The following is a 14238-nucleotide window of genomic DNA, read 5'->3' on the forward strand; positions in this document are numbered from 1 at the left end:
ACTGAGCGCACTGCAGTGTTCCCAGGACTGACACAGCGCCCCCTGCTGTCACTTCTGCTGACATACAGAGCTCTGCATTAACATCTGCTTTAATAAACTCCTCACTGCTTTCTGCTCATGTCTGCTCCTCTTTTATATAAAAATCAATAAATAATTTAAATCTTGAAAATCTTCTCATTAATAAATAAAAAATATCAGAAATTACAGCAATGTCTCTGTTTTTTCATACATGTTTACATCATAGGTTTCCATTTTTCATTAATAATTTACTTTATTTATATATTTCACATATTATATGAAAGAAATAACAAACAGAATCCTGGAGTCAGTGGCATTTACAGTTTCAATGTTAATCCAACACTAATTTAGCTGTAATTTTATCTTATTTAATAAGTCACTTCCAGATGTTATGAAGTTCATGGAAAATAATCATTATTTTAGATTACTGTGTTTGTTTGAATAACAAATAATAATTAAAGCCGCAATAAAGACTCTCCTCCCCCTTGCACCCCCTCCCCCTCTCGGCCTCACACCCAACCGGGCCTCACTCTTGTCCCGGCAGGAAAAGAGAAAGCATTAGAAAAGTGTCAAAGCCATATTTTAACAAGCAAACTCCTACACCGAAGACCAGCACACTATCACTGAGCTGTGACTCCATACTGATGTGGGCCTGATGTGGGCCTGATGTGGGCCTGATGTGGGCCTGATGTGGGTCTGATGTGGGCCTGATGTGGGCCTGATGTGGGCCTGATGTGGGCTACTCTCTACATTTCTGGGCCGAAATTCGTTCCCAGCACTGGAGGAGAGAGGTAATTTCAGGTCATTTTTCTAACACAAGCACAGTTAAACAGCCGTACTGAGAAAGATCTTACAATGTGTGCACGTAAAAGGAGAAAAGCATTAGAAAAGTGTCAAGTGTGTGTTTGAACTCTTTCACCTGAGACCACGATCACTGAGCAATAACTCTATGCAAATATGGGCTTGCCGAGTCCCCCCAACAAATAAAGAGTTGTGGTTGAAATCGATCCAGCGGTTTCCAGGATTGGAACCCAGCGCTCTACCATTGGAACTACACAGTACAACTGAATGACCCGGCCGATTTTAGATTTATTGTATTTATTGTCATTTATTTGCAGAAAACAGGAAACAGAAAATGGATTTACAGTTTAAGCAATATCTATTGAATCATTTTGTTATTATAATTATGGCAAATTCCCTGGTGAGACCCATATAGTACAAGGAACACACAGAGAGACGGACAGGAAACAGCCAAACTGAACTTCCTGTGATTGTACAGTTCAAAAAAACTGAATTTGGAGCCAAAAACGTTCAAATTAAAAATTATTTCTGGGAGAGAGGGGTAGTATATGTACGGGTCTAAAACTGTGGCTTTTGTGAATAAAATGGGAAAGTAGGAAAATTGACGAATTTCAGGAGAAGCTCTGACAGAGGCCAACATGCTGCCAGAATAAGAACTCTGTGTATTTTCACAGAGGATGGGCGGGCCACTTAACAAGCCAATTAACAAGCCACTTAACAAGCCATTTAACAAGCCACTTAAAAAGCCAATTGAAAGTCAAAATGGCTGACTTCCTGTGCGTCCAAACTGCAATTTTCAAGGTATAGGTAGGGGGCGCTGTCCTGAGAGCAGGCTATACATTAATGGCTGCATTCTGTTCAGTTTCGGCTGCTGCATTAGTGACCTGAATATGAGCTCTGTGGGCATATATGCCTGTGAGCGTTCTTCAGAATCAGTCTCTCCGTTTAGGTCACACATTCATTCAGATTATGTTTGATTTTTTGTTATTACGTTCTTTATTATATTTCGATCAAGCTCATTTATTAATATTCACAAACATATTTTAATTCATTCACAAGCTGAAGTGGTAACTGTCAAAAACACTCATGAAGTCTGTCTGTAAACTGGGTGTTCACTGAAGCGAGTCAGTTTCAGTTCAGTCTGAGGAGGTTTTTGTACGAGGCTCTTTCACTGTGTGAACAGGTCATAACGGGAAGAATCAACATCAGCTTTACAATAATAATAATTTTTCTGTGGAGTTTGCATGTTCTCCCTGTGTCTGCGAAGGTTTTCTCCGGTTTCCCCTGCCACTAAAAACATGTACAATAAGTAAATCCTCCAGGTGTTTCTGACCATCAGCCTGGCTCCACATCTGGAGGTCCTGCTGTCACCCACTGCTCCTCACGGGTCGTCCAGTAAAGGATGGGTCAAATGCACATGAATGTGAACTTTGTACGGGCTGCAGAACGACATCCGCACTCACAGTCCCACCCACACCCCCGCGTCCGAGGCCAAGCAGCCCACAGAGGAGGAGCTGCAGGAAAAGGTGACCTTTTGGCAATTGCAATGAGACCGACATCGAGTGAAAATGTCCAAAGTGTCTACACGGAGCAGTACCTTTAATATGACCCGTGCCTCACGCCACCCGACCCGTCCAACCCCTGGATCTCAGACGACACAACATTATGGGAACTGGAAGGAAGGAGCCGGGGGGGCAGAGGGTAAAGCGATGGGCCTTTGGCATTGATGAGGTCCTGAAAGATCCTGTGGGGAGTCTGGAGTCTTCCTGGAGTCTGAGTTCAGCTCAGAGAATCTCAGGTTCTGGTGGCGTCCCATCCCAGGGGGCCCAGTGCCATTAATGTGGACTCCAAGAGCTACGACAAGACCACCCAGAATGTCAAAGACCTGGGACGGTACGCATTCGAAGGAGCACATCTACAAATTGATGAATAGTGATTCTTACAGCCGTTTCATCCGTTCCAGTGCCTCCAGGAGCTACTACAAGCCAAGAAGAAGAAAAGTAAGAACTTGTTCTGAAGGTCACTGCTTCCAGGTCACACAAACAGGATCTACGAGGCTGTCCAATCATGTGCCATCAAACTAAACTCAACGCCATCTCTCTCTCTCGCTGTGGGATGTGGGGAGTCGAGTCGTGTCTTCACACAGGACAGGAGCCGGGCCAGTGTGTGTCTGTGGTCCATGGGATGTTGCATGTCCTCCAGGAGAGCAGCGCTCCTCCCTGTCTCTCCGCACAGTAGATTTCTCCAGTGTTTCCCCGCTGGCCACTGCTGGGCCCGTGCAGGGACATGGATGAACTGGCAGTAGAGATGTCATCTGAGGACTTCCCATACGCCGTTCCAGCTTTTCCATCGGAACGCCGGGATCTTTCAGCCCCTCGTTCACTTCCAGCTCCTACAGATGATGTCAGAGAGAAAAATCAATAAATAATGAGAACATATTTATTGATAATTATTATTATTCTATTATAAACATCAGCTAAATACAAGTTATGGTTGGAGGTCACCAATAGTTTGTCACTGTGGGAAGTGTTGTGTGCAGAATGAATATCCAATACATGTATATTATAATTATTCTTAGATTTATTTACTGTGCATTTACTTTGCTTTTCTTGCACTACAATAATCAGCACATATTATTTCCATTGCACGTGTAAAGTCACATTTCAAAAACTGCAAAAATGTGTCTCCAGTCTCTTATGTAAAGAACACTTTTACTTACTTGTATTATTAAAGTTCCCCCTCTATCTGTTAAAAAATAAATAAATGTGAGCTTATTTATTTTCAGTCTAGTTTTTAAAAGTATTCAAATAACAATGTCAGAATGTACTTCATTGATTTCATCATTTTATGTATTTGGAATTTTACATTTATTGTAATAATTTTTTAACTGATATATTCAGGCTGGAGTTTTATGATTGAATATGTTTTAGGACACTGTGACATGTGCTGTGAGTTCACTGAAGCAAATCACTTTCAGTTCAGTTTAGCTGAGGAGGTTTTTGTACGAGGCTTTTTCACTGTGTGAACACACTCTTACTGATGTAGTGATTACTCAGACAGTAATAAACAGTAGAATCTTCAGGCTGAACTCCACTGATGGTCAGAGTGAAGCTGGACCCAGATCCACTGCCTGAAAAACGACTGGGAACGTCTGACACTCGATTTGATGCATGGCGTATAAGAGGTTTAGGAGTTTCTCCATCTCTCTGTTGGTACCAGTGCAAGTAGTGACCAAGATTACTGTAATAATGCACATTCTGACTGACAGAACACTGTATGTCCACGGTGTCCCCTAGGGCGGCGCTCACAGTCTGGGCCTGACTCACTGTCACTGTCTGTCCTCTGGACTCTGTGATGAAGACGCAGCAGAGGACAGTCCACACGAGGACACACACCAAAGTCATGTTGGAGATGAGGAGCTTCATGAAGGAGCTTCAGAGCAAAGAGTCACCTCTGAGGAATATAAAGTCACCTCTGAGGAATATAAAGTCACCTCTGAGGAATATAAATATAAAGAGTCTCACTGGACCATGCAAAGTGTCTATGGAAATGAGGCTCCACATCTGGGCAGCTGCAGGGTCTGTAACATCAGGATAAGAAAAAAACACTGTCTCCATTTTAGGTCAAATTTAAAAATTTTCCCTGGAGTCCCTCAGGGCTGTGCTCTTGCCCCTTCAATGTTTAATGTCCAAGGACTATTTTTAGTTATAAAAAATCATTTAGATTTAACAAAAGTTAAAGTCCCTGTTAAGCAAAACAACAAGTCAGATTTAATCGAAAATGTGTCGCCATTTAAAGGTTTCATTCATTCTTGGTGAAAAGTTTTTAAATATATAGCACATGAATGAAATATAACACTATTTAAATTTACCCATATTTTGCTGAATAAACATGTGACACAGCGCCCCCTGCTGTCACTGCTGCTGACATACAGAGCTCTGCATTAACATCTGCTTTAATAAACTCCTCACTGCTTTCTGCTCATGTCTGCTCATCTTTTATGTGAAAATAAATAAATCAGTTTCATCTTGAAAATCTTCTGATTTATAAATGAAAAATATCAGAAATTGCAACAATGACTCTGTGTTTTTATTACCACTATAGTTTCATGATTTCATAATATGTTTAATTTTTTCATTAATGATTGAATTTATTTATTTATTTATTTATTTAATATTTATATTGTATTAATGAATCACAAACAGAATCGCATTTATTAAGTCACTTAACTAAATAACAATAAAATATAAAAAATATAAAATTAATTCCAGATGCTGTTAAGTTCATGAAAAATAATCATTATTGTTGATTACAGTGTTTTAATTTATTTATTCTGACTATTTGTAATGTTTTAGTTCTTCTTCTTCTTCTTTTAGTAATTACGTTCTTTATGATATTTAGATGAAGCTCATTTCAACAAACACATGTTTTCAGTTTATAAACAGGACTAAGTAAAAAAATGTGCTGCATTAATAAATGTGTAATTTCAACTTTACTTTCATTAACACAATGAATTAAAATATATATATTTTAAAAGATCTTTTAATGTATTCACAAGCTGAAGTGGCTCAGTCTGAGGTCAGAGAGCAGAGTTAATGTGACTTTAATGATATTTGGTTTGCGATACTGAAACCTGAACAATACTTTTTTTCTATCTTTTCAATAATAAAAACAGAATATCCGCTCTTTAAAACTGTTTTTCATGGAGTCCCTCAGGGCTCGGTTTTTGCTCCATCAATATTTATTGTACGTTTACCTTTTAATATAAAAAAAAATGCACTAATGAAATATTTACAGACTTTTTATTGAGACAAATCCAAAGTACATTCAACATCTACATTATTCTAATAAAACACTCAAAAAAGGCCAAAAAGACGCACTATATTACGCTACACTTTTTCCAATTTTTTGTAGTATTTAGGTTGAGTTGTAAATCTAATTTGAGTTGTAATCAGCTTCACAGATGATCAACTTGTGGAAATACATTTTACCACAAAAGACTTTATTATTTACAGAGTAAGTTTTTCTGTAATTAAAGACAGTTTCTATCTTTCTAATGTAATAATGTTTTCATGGCTCAGGTCAGTGATGTGAGGATAAACTGCTGGACATGAGTGAATATCTTGACGTGGGACGTCCCTAAGGAGAGTTATTCTAGGACAGACTGAGACGCTGAGGCCGACACTTTCACAAACTCTACGACGCTAAACTAAATAATGTGACACTTTTTATTATTACCCCGGCTCTATCACAGACACATTTATTAGCACTGCTTTATTTATTAATCACATGAAGGTTCTTCTCCCCAAAGTAATCATTATATTCATGGTTCATATTTTAATTTAAACTCTTCATATTGTTTGTATCAACAGACACGACAGGTTTAATTTTCTACACGTCGAGCTCAAATATAAACATAGAGAAATAAATATAAATATACGAGAGTTTAAGGTTTCGGATTTTGTCCATTTTACAAATTTTACATTTTACAAAATAATGTTTTTTTCAATGTGAACATTTTTTAGAAAGTAAGTTATTCTTTTGTATTTTAATTTTTCTCATTCACAATTATTAGTCTTGACAATAACTTAGGGTAAAATACAAACAACACAAAGAAGTCCTCCAGATGTTCATTTAAAGCTTCAAAATCAAGCTTAAGAATGTTTTCTTCTCCTCTTGCATCTTTACTCAGTGGATTAGATTCATTAGTCTATCAGACTCTGAACTTTGAGACTTTCAGTCATTCATTAAGTTTAAATACAGATGCCAGTGTTTATTTTGTATTTATTTTACTCTCTTCTTTAAAGCTTTAATGGACTTAAGTCTGTCTTAAATACTGCAGTGATGTTTCAGCAGCGTCGGCTTCAGACTCAGTGAAGTGCGAGCAGCTGCCGCTCAGTTTCACTTCAGTCTGAGGAGGTTTTTGTACGAGTCTTTTTCACTGTGTGAACACAGCCTGACTGTTGATATTGTGATGACTCTGACAGTAATAAACGGTAAAATCTTCAGGCTGAACTCCACTGATGGTCAGAGTGAAGCTGGACCCAGATCCACTGCCTGAAAAACGACTGGGAACATCTGACACTCGATTTGTTGCAAATTTGATAAGAGCTTTAGGAGTTTCTCCATCTCTCTGTTGGTACCAGTACAAGTAGTGACCATAGCCACTGTAATAATACACGTTCTGACTGACAGAACACTGTATGTTCACGGTTGCCCCCAGGGCGGCGCTCACAGTCTGGGCCTGACTCACTGTCACTGTCTGTCCTCTGGACTCTGTGATGAAGACGCAGCAGAGGACAGTCCACACGAGGACACACACCAAAGTCATGTTGGAGATGAGGAGCTTCATGAAGGAGCTTCAGAGCAAAGAGTCACCTCTGAGGAATATAAAGAGTCACCTCTGAGGAATATAAAGAGTCACCTCTGAGGAATATAAAGAGTCACCTCTGAGGAATATAAAGAGTCACCTCTGAGGAATATAAAGAGTCACCTCTGAGGAATATAAAGAGTCACCTCTGAGGAATATAGAGTCACCTCTGAGGAATATAAAGAGTCCCGCTGGACCATGCAGCTGATGATGCAAAGTGTCTATGGAAATGAGGCTCCACATCTGAGCAGCTGCAGGGTCGGTAACATCAGGATCAGAAAAAACACTGTCTCCATTTTAGGTCAAATTTAAAATGTTTCCCTGGAGTCCCTCAGGGCTCTGCTCTTGCTCTTTCACTTTTTAATGTCCAAGGACCATTTTTAGTTATAAAAAATCATTTAGATTTAACAAAAGTTAATGTCCCTGTTAAGCAAAACAACAAGTCAGATTTAATCGAAAATGTCGCCATTTAAATGTTTCATTCATTCTCGGTGAAAAGTTTTTGAATATTTATTTCCGTTTTATGATTTTATATTTTAGTTCTTTGAAAGGTCAACTTTATTTCTATGGCACATGAATGAAATATAACACTATATAAATTTCCCCATATTTTGCTGAATAAACATGTGACACAGCGCCCCCTGCTGTCACTGCTGCAGAGATACAGAGCTCTGCATTAACATCCGCTTTAATAAACTCCTCACTGCTTTCTGTTCATGTCTGCTCCTCTTTTATATAAAAATAAATAAATAACTCAGTTTCATCTTGAAAATCTTCTCATTAATTAATGAAAAATATCAGAAAGTGCAACATAATAATATTTCATTAATACATGAATTTATTTATATATTTCATATTTATATTTTATTAATTAATCACAAACAGAATCTTGAGTCAGTGACATTTACAGTTTCAATGTTAATCCAACACTAATTTTTCTTTAATTTCGTTGTATTTATTAAGTCACTTAAATAAATGATAATAAAAAATTTAAAAAAAGAAATTAATTCCAGATGCTGTTAAGTTTATGAAAATAATCATTATTTTTGATTACAGTGTTTTAATTTATTTATTCTGACTATTTGTAATTTTTTTGTAATTACGTTCTTTATGATATTTAGATGAAGCTCATTTCAACAAACACATGTTTTCAGTTTATAAACAGGACTAAGTAAAAAAAATGTGCTGCATTAATAAATGTGTAATTTCAACTTTACCTTCATTAAAACAATGAATTAAAATATATATATTTTAAAACATCTTTTAATTTATTCACAAGCTGAAGTGGCTCAGTCTGAGGTCAGAGAGCAGAGTTAATGTGACTTTAATGATATTTGGTTTACGATACTGAAACCTGAACAATACTTTTTTTCTATCTTTAAATAACAAAAACAGAATATCCGCTCTTTAAAACTGTTTTTCATGGAGTCCCTCAGGGCTCGGTTTTTGCTCCATCACTATTTATTGTACGTTTACCTTTTATTTTAAAAAAATGCACTAATGAAATATTTAGTCTTTGTATTGAGAAAAATCCAAAGTACATTTAACATCTACATTATTCTAATAAAACACTCAAAAAAGGACAAAAAGACGCACTATAGTACGCTGCACTTTTCCCAATTTTTTTGTATTATTTAAGTTGAATTGTAAATCTAATTTGAGTTGTAATCAGCTTCACAGATGATCAACTTGTGGAAACACATTTTACCACAAAAGACTTTATTATTTAAAGAGTAAGTTTTTCTGTAATTAAAGACAGTTTCTATCTTTCTAATGTAATAATGTTTTAATGGCTCAGGTCAGTGATGTGAGGATAAACTGCTGGACATGAGGGAATATCTTGACGTGGGACGTCCCTAAGGAGAGTTATTCTAGGACAGACTGAAACGCTGAGGCCGACACTTTCACAAACTCTACGACACTAAACTAAATAATGTGACACTTTTTATTATAACCCCGGCTCAATCACAGACACATTTATTAGCACTGCTTTATTTATTCATCACATGAAGGTTCTTCTCCCCAAAGTAATCATTATATTCATGGTTCATATTTTAATTTAAACTCTTCATGTTGTTTGTATCTACAGACACGACAGGTTTAATTTTCTACACGTCGAGCTCAAATATAAATATAGAGAGATAAATATAAATATACGAGAGTTTAAGGTTTCGGAGTTTGTCCATTTTACAAATTTCATTAAAGAAAATAATGTTTTTTTTTTCAATGTGAACATTTTTTAGAAAGTGAATTATTCTTTTGTATTTTAATTTTTCTCTTTCACAATTATTAGTCTTGACAATAACTTAGGGTTAAATGCAAACAACACAAAGAAGTCCTCCAGACGTTCATTTAAAATAAAAGCTTCAAAATCAAGCTTAAGAATGTTTTCTTCTCCTCTTCCATCTTTACTCAGTGGATTAGATTCATTAGTCTCTCAGACTCTGGACTTTGAGACTTTCAGTCATTCATTAAGTTTAAATACAGAAGCCAGTGTTTATTTTGTATTTATTTTACTCTCTTCTTTAAAGCTTTACTGGACTCAAGTTTGTCTTCAATGTAGTTATGATGTTTCAGCAGCGTCGGCTTCAGACTCAGTGAAGTGCGAGTAGCTGCCGCTCAGTTTCACTTCAGTCTGAGGAGGTTTTTGTACGAGTCTTTTTCACTGTGTGAACACATTCTGACTGTTTATGTAGTGATAACTCTTACAGAGATAAACAGTATAATCTTCAGGCTGAACTCCACTGATGGTCAGAGTGAAGCTGGACCCAGATCCACTGCCTGAAAAACGACTGGGAACATCTGACACTCGAGTTGTTGCAAGATAAATCAGAGCTTTAGGAGTTTCTCCATCTCTCTGTTGGTACCAGTAAAAGCGGTGACCATGAGCACTGTCATAATACACATCCTGACTGACAGAACACGGTATGTTCACAGTGGCCCCCAGGGCGGCGCTCACAGTCTGGGCCTGACTCACTGTCACTGTCTGTCCTCTGGACTCTGTGATGAAGACGCAGCAGAGGACAGTCCACACGAGGACACGCACCAAAGTCATGTTGGAGATGAGGAGCTTCATGAAGGAGCTTCAGAGCAAAGAGTCACCTCTGAGGAATATAAAGAGTCACCTCTGAGGAATATAAAGAGTCACCTCTGAGGAATCTAAAGAGTCTCACTGGACCATGCAGCTGCTCATGCAAAGTGTCTATGGAAATGAGGCTCCACATCTGAGCAGCTGCAGGGTCTGTAACATCAGGATCAGGCAGACACTGTCTCCATTTTAGGTCAAATTGAAAATGTTTCCCTGGAGTCCCTCAGGGCTGTGCTCTTGCTCCTTCACTGTTTAGGATTATTTTTAGGTCCCCGTGTGTTTCAGGATAGATTTTAAAGTTATTTTAATGTTTTTTAAATGTCTTAATGGTCTTGGTCCTTCTTATCTTTCAAAAATGCTTTTATCTTATGAACCTTCACGGCCCCTTCGCTCCTCCGGCAGAGGTCTCCTAGTTATTCCTAAAGTCAACAAAAAGACTCACGGTGAGGCGTCTTTCCAATATTACGTCCCTCAAACGACCTGCCGGAGGAGCGAAGGGCTGCAGAGAACGTTCATGTTTTTAAGAGCAGCTCAAGACCCACCTTTTTAGCTTAGCTTTAACTGACTAATCTATTTATTTAATCCTAATACATAAAATGTATATATGGGAGATTGTGCAGGCGCATTGTTTTAAATGTTGTAACTGTAAAGCACTTTGTGATACCTTTTCGGTATGAAAAGCGCTTTATAAATAAAGTTTGATTGATTGATTGATAAAAATGACTTAAATGTTACAGTAGTTTTAATAAAAGTCCCTGAATGAAGTTTGTGTTCGGCAAAACAACAAGTCAGATTTAATATAAAATGTGTTTCCATGTCATTTATTATTGTCTTGGTGAAAAGTTTTCAATATTTATTTCCATTAAATGTTCATATATTTTACTTCCTTCAATATAACACGATTTAATGTTGTGATGAATAAACATGTTCTTATATTATTATATTATCTGTATTTAAACCATGTCTTAAAACAAGCTCTGTGTCTGAGCAGCTGAATGGTTTGTTCAGCGCTGGGAGGTTTTTGTACGAGCGCTTCATGACTTTGTGTCACTGTGGTGGACGTTCGGTGGAGGAACCAGACTGGAGCTCAACTGTAAGTCACTTCTTTATTGTTTCTTCAAAAAATATGTTTAAACTTTATTAATGTTGTTTCAAATTCCTCTCATTTTTAAAGTTTGAGTGTCTTTTATTAATTATAGAATGTAAACGTACCGTTATCCGTGTCTGTGCGTTTCTATCGTCCCCAAACAAGTTTAAGTTAAACAGATCTTTGACTCGGTGAAGATTTGCAGCAGTAAATGGAGACGGTAAAGACGGAGTCGCAAATATAGATTTAAGAATATTCATACAAATATAAATGTATTACTCACAGTTTATATATGAAATATTATAAAAGTGTTTCATCTGATTATTGTGTCGTCAAATATATTTTTGCTGATTTTGATTTATCTACTTTTTAATTTAAAGTGAGTTTATATAAAATAGTCTGTAGTTAAATCTGTCTGTGTTTGTTCATCAACTAAAGACAAAGATACAAGAGAAAATAAATATTTGTCCCACAGAGAAAATGTGTTTTTGCAACAACCAAAAAAATCTAGAAAATACAAAATATGTGAGAAATTATGAAATATGAAATAAATAGTTTTTGCAAATGTAGATTTAAAAATATTAATAATTATAAAAAAATATCAATAATTAATATTTTAATTAGCAATACAACGTTGTTACAGTATATTTTTTCTAATTATATAAAATACATACATTACAAAAATGTTTCCTCTAATTTTTGCTTTTTCAAACTTATTTCTGATGATGTACTTCTTATTTAAAGTGAGTTTAAATAAATAGTCTGTTGTTAAATCCGTCTGTGGCTCTTGTTGTTCTTGAGGTTTGTGCATCAACTAAAACACCGAGATATAAGAGAAAATAAATATTTGCCCCTCAAACAAAATGTGCATTTACAACAGCAAAATAAATCTAGAAAATACTAAATATGTGAAAAAATGAGGAATTATTAAATAAATTGTTATATTTTATAAATGACAGTTGTTTTTTTAATTGAACTTTTAAAAAGGTTTTCTATAAATATTTTTGTTTCTTCCAAAATGAAGAAACTTAAACTTTCATTAGTTTCATTAGTTTTATCTTTTATTTGTAAAGCGTTTTCTCTCAGATCAGTTTAAAAATATAAAAGTGAAGTGACTCTGTCTCAGGGGAAACTCTGGGGACGTTTGTCGTTAGCTCTGAAACCTTTCAGTGGTGCAGCTTCAGTGGAGTCTGTGGCAGCTGTTTTTCAAACCACATTCATTACAAAAGAGAGAAACATCATTTCATCTTTGTCCAAACTCCTGATTCTTTGTTTCTTTGTTTGTGCTGCTTTTGTTGAGTCAAAAGAATCTTTGTGGTGACTCTGTGTCTCTGTGTCATAAACCCATATGTGTCTCTGATTGGCCCTTGTGCTGTGTCCGCAGTGGGTCGAGTGGCCCCCGCCCTCACAGTGTTGCCCCCCTCCAGGTCGGAGCTGGCCCAGGGGAAGGCCACCCTCATGTGCCTGGCCAACAAGGGCTTCCCGTCAGACTGGAGCGTGTCCTGGAAGGTGTCCGGCGCCGGTGTGAGCGCTGTGGAGCAGAGGAGCCCCGCGCTGCCGCTAAAGGACGGCCACTACAGCTGGAGCGTGGGCCTGACGCTGACCGCACAGCAGTGGAGGGAGGGCGCTGTGGCTGTGAGCTGTGAGGCCAGACAGGGCTCCCAGAGTCCAGTGTCCCACACACTGAGCGCACTGCAGTGTTCCCAGGACTGACACAGCGCCCCCTGCTGTCACTGAGCGCACTGCAGTGTTCCCAGGACTGACACAGCGCCCCCTGCTGTCACTTCTGCTGACATACAGAGCTCTGCATTAACATCTGCTTTAATAAACTCCTCACTGCTTTCTGCTCATGTCTGCTCCTCTTTTATATAAAAATCAATAAATAATTTACATCTTGAAAATCTTCTCATTAATAAATAAAAAATATCAGAAATTACAGCAATGTCTCTGTTTTTTCATACATGTTTACATCATAGGTTTCCATTTTTCATTAATAATTTACTTTATTTATATATTTCACATATTATATGAAAGAAATAACAAACAGAATCCTGGAGTCAGTGGCATTTACAGTTTCAATGTTAATCCAACACTAATTTAGCTGTAATTTTATCTTATTTAATAAGTCACTTCCAGATGTTATGAAGTTCATGGAAAATAATCATTATTTTAGATTACTGTGTTTGTTTGAATAACAAATAATAATTAAAGCCGCAATAAAGACTCTCCTCCCCCTTGCACCCCCTCCCCCTCTCGGCCTCACACCCAACCGGGCCTCACTCTTGTCCCGGCAGGAAAAGAGAAAGCATTAGAAAAGTGTCAAAGCCATATTTTAACAAGCAAACTCCTACACCGAAGACCAGCACACTATCACTGAGCTGTGACTCCATACTGATGTGGGCCTGATGTGGGCCTGATGTGGGCCTGATGTGGGCTACTCTCTACATTTCTGGGCCGAAATTCGTTCCCAGCACTGGAGGAGAGAGGTAATTTCAGGTCATTTTTCTAACACAAGCACAGTTAAACAGCCGTACTGAGAAAGATCTTACAATGTGTGCACGTAAAAGGAGAAAAGCATTAGAAAAGTGTCAAGTGTGTGTTTGAACTCTTTCACCTGAGACCACGATCACTGAGCAATAACTCTATGCAAATATGGGCTTGCCGAGTCCCCCCAACAAATAAAGAGTTGTGGTTGAAATCGATCCAGCGGTTTCCAGGATGGGAACCCAGCGCTCTACCATTGGAACTACACAGTACAACTGAATGACCCGGCCGATTTTAGATTTATTGTATTTATTGTCATTTATTTGCAGAAAACAGGAAACAGAAAATGGATTTACAGTTTAAGCAATATCTATTGAATCATTTTGTTAT

General features: G+C 37.4%; 1 protein-coding gene and 1 pseudogene across 2 annotated transcripts in view; both read left to right on the forward strand.

Annotated features, from left to right (window-relative positions):
- Nucleotides 1–14238, forward strand: part of LOC306973889 (cell adhesion molecule CEACAM5) — a 270429-nt gene that overhangs the window by 177995 nt on the left and 78196 nt on the right. The gene's annotated exons all lie outside the window — the stretch shown is intronic.
- On the forward strand, nt 2253–2923 carry LOC306973420 (regulator of G-protein signaling 7-like; annotated as a pseudogene). Its single transcript has one exon. The product of its transcript is annotated as a regulator of G-protein signaling 7-like (transcript).

Source organism: Gobius niger (assembly GCF_951799975.1).
Source record: "Gobius niger genome assembly, chromosome: 14".
Classification (NCBI taxonomy): Eukaryota; Metazoa; Chordata; class Actinopteri; order Gobiiformes; family Gobiidae; genus Gobius; species Gobius niger.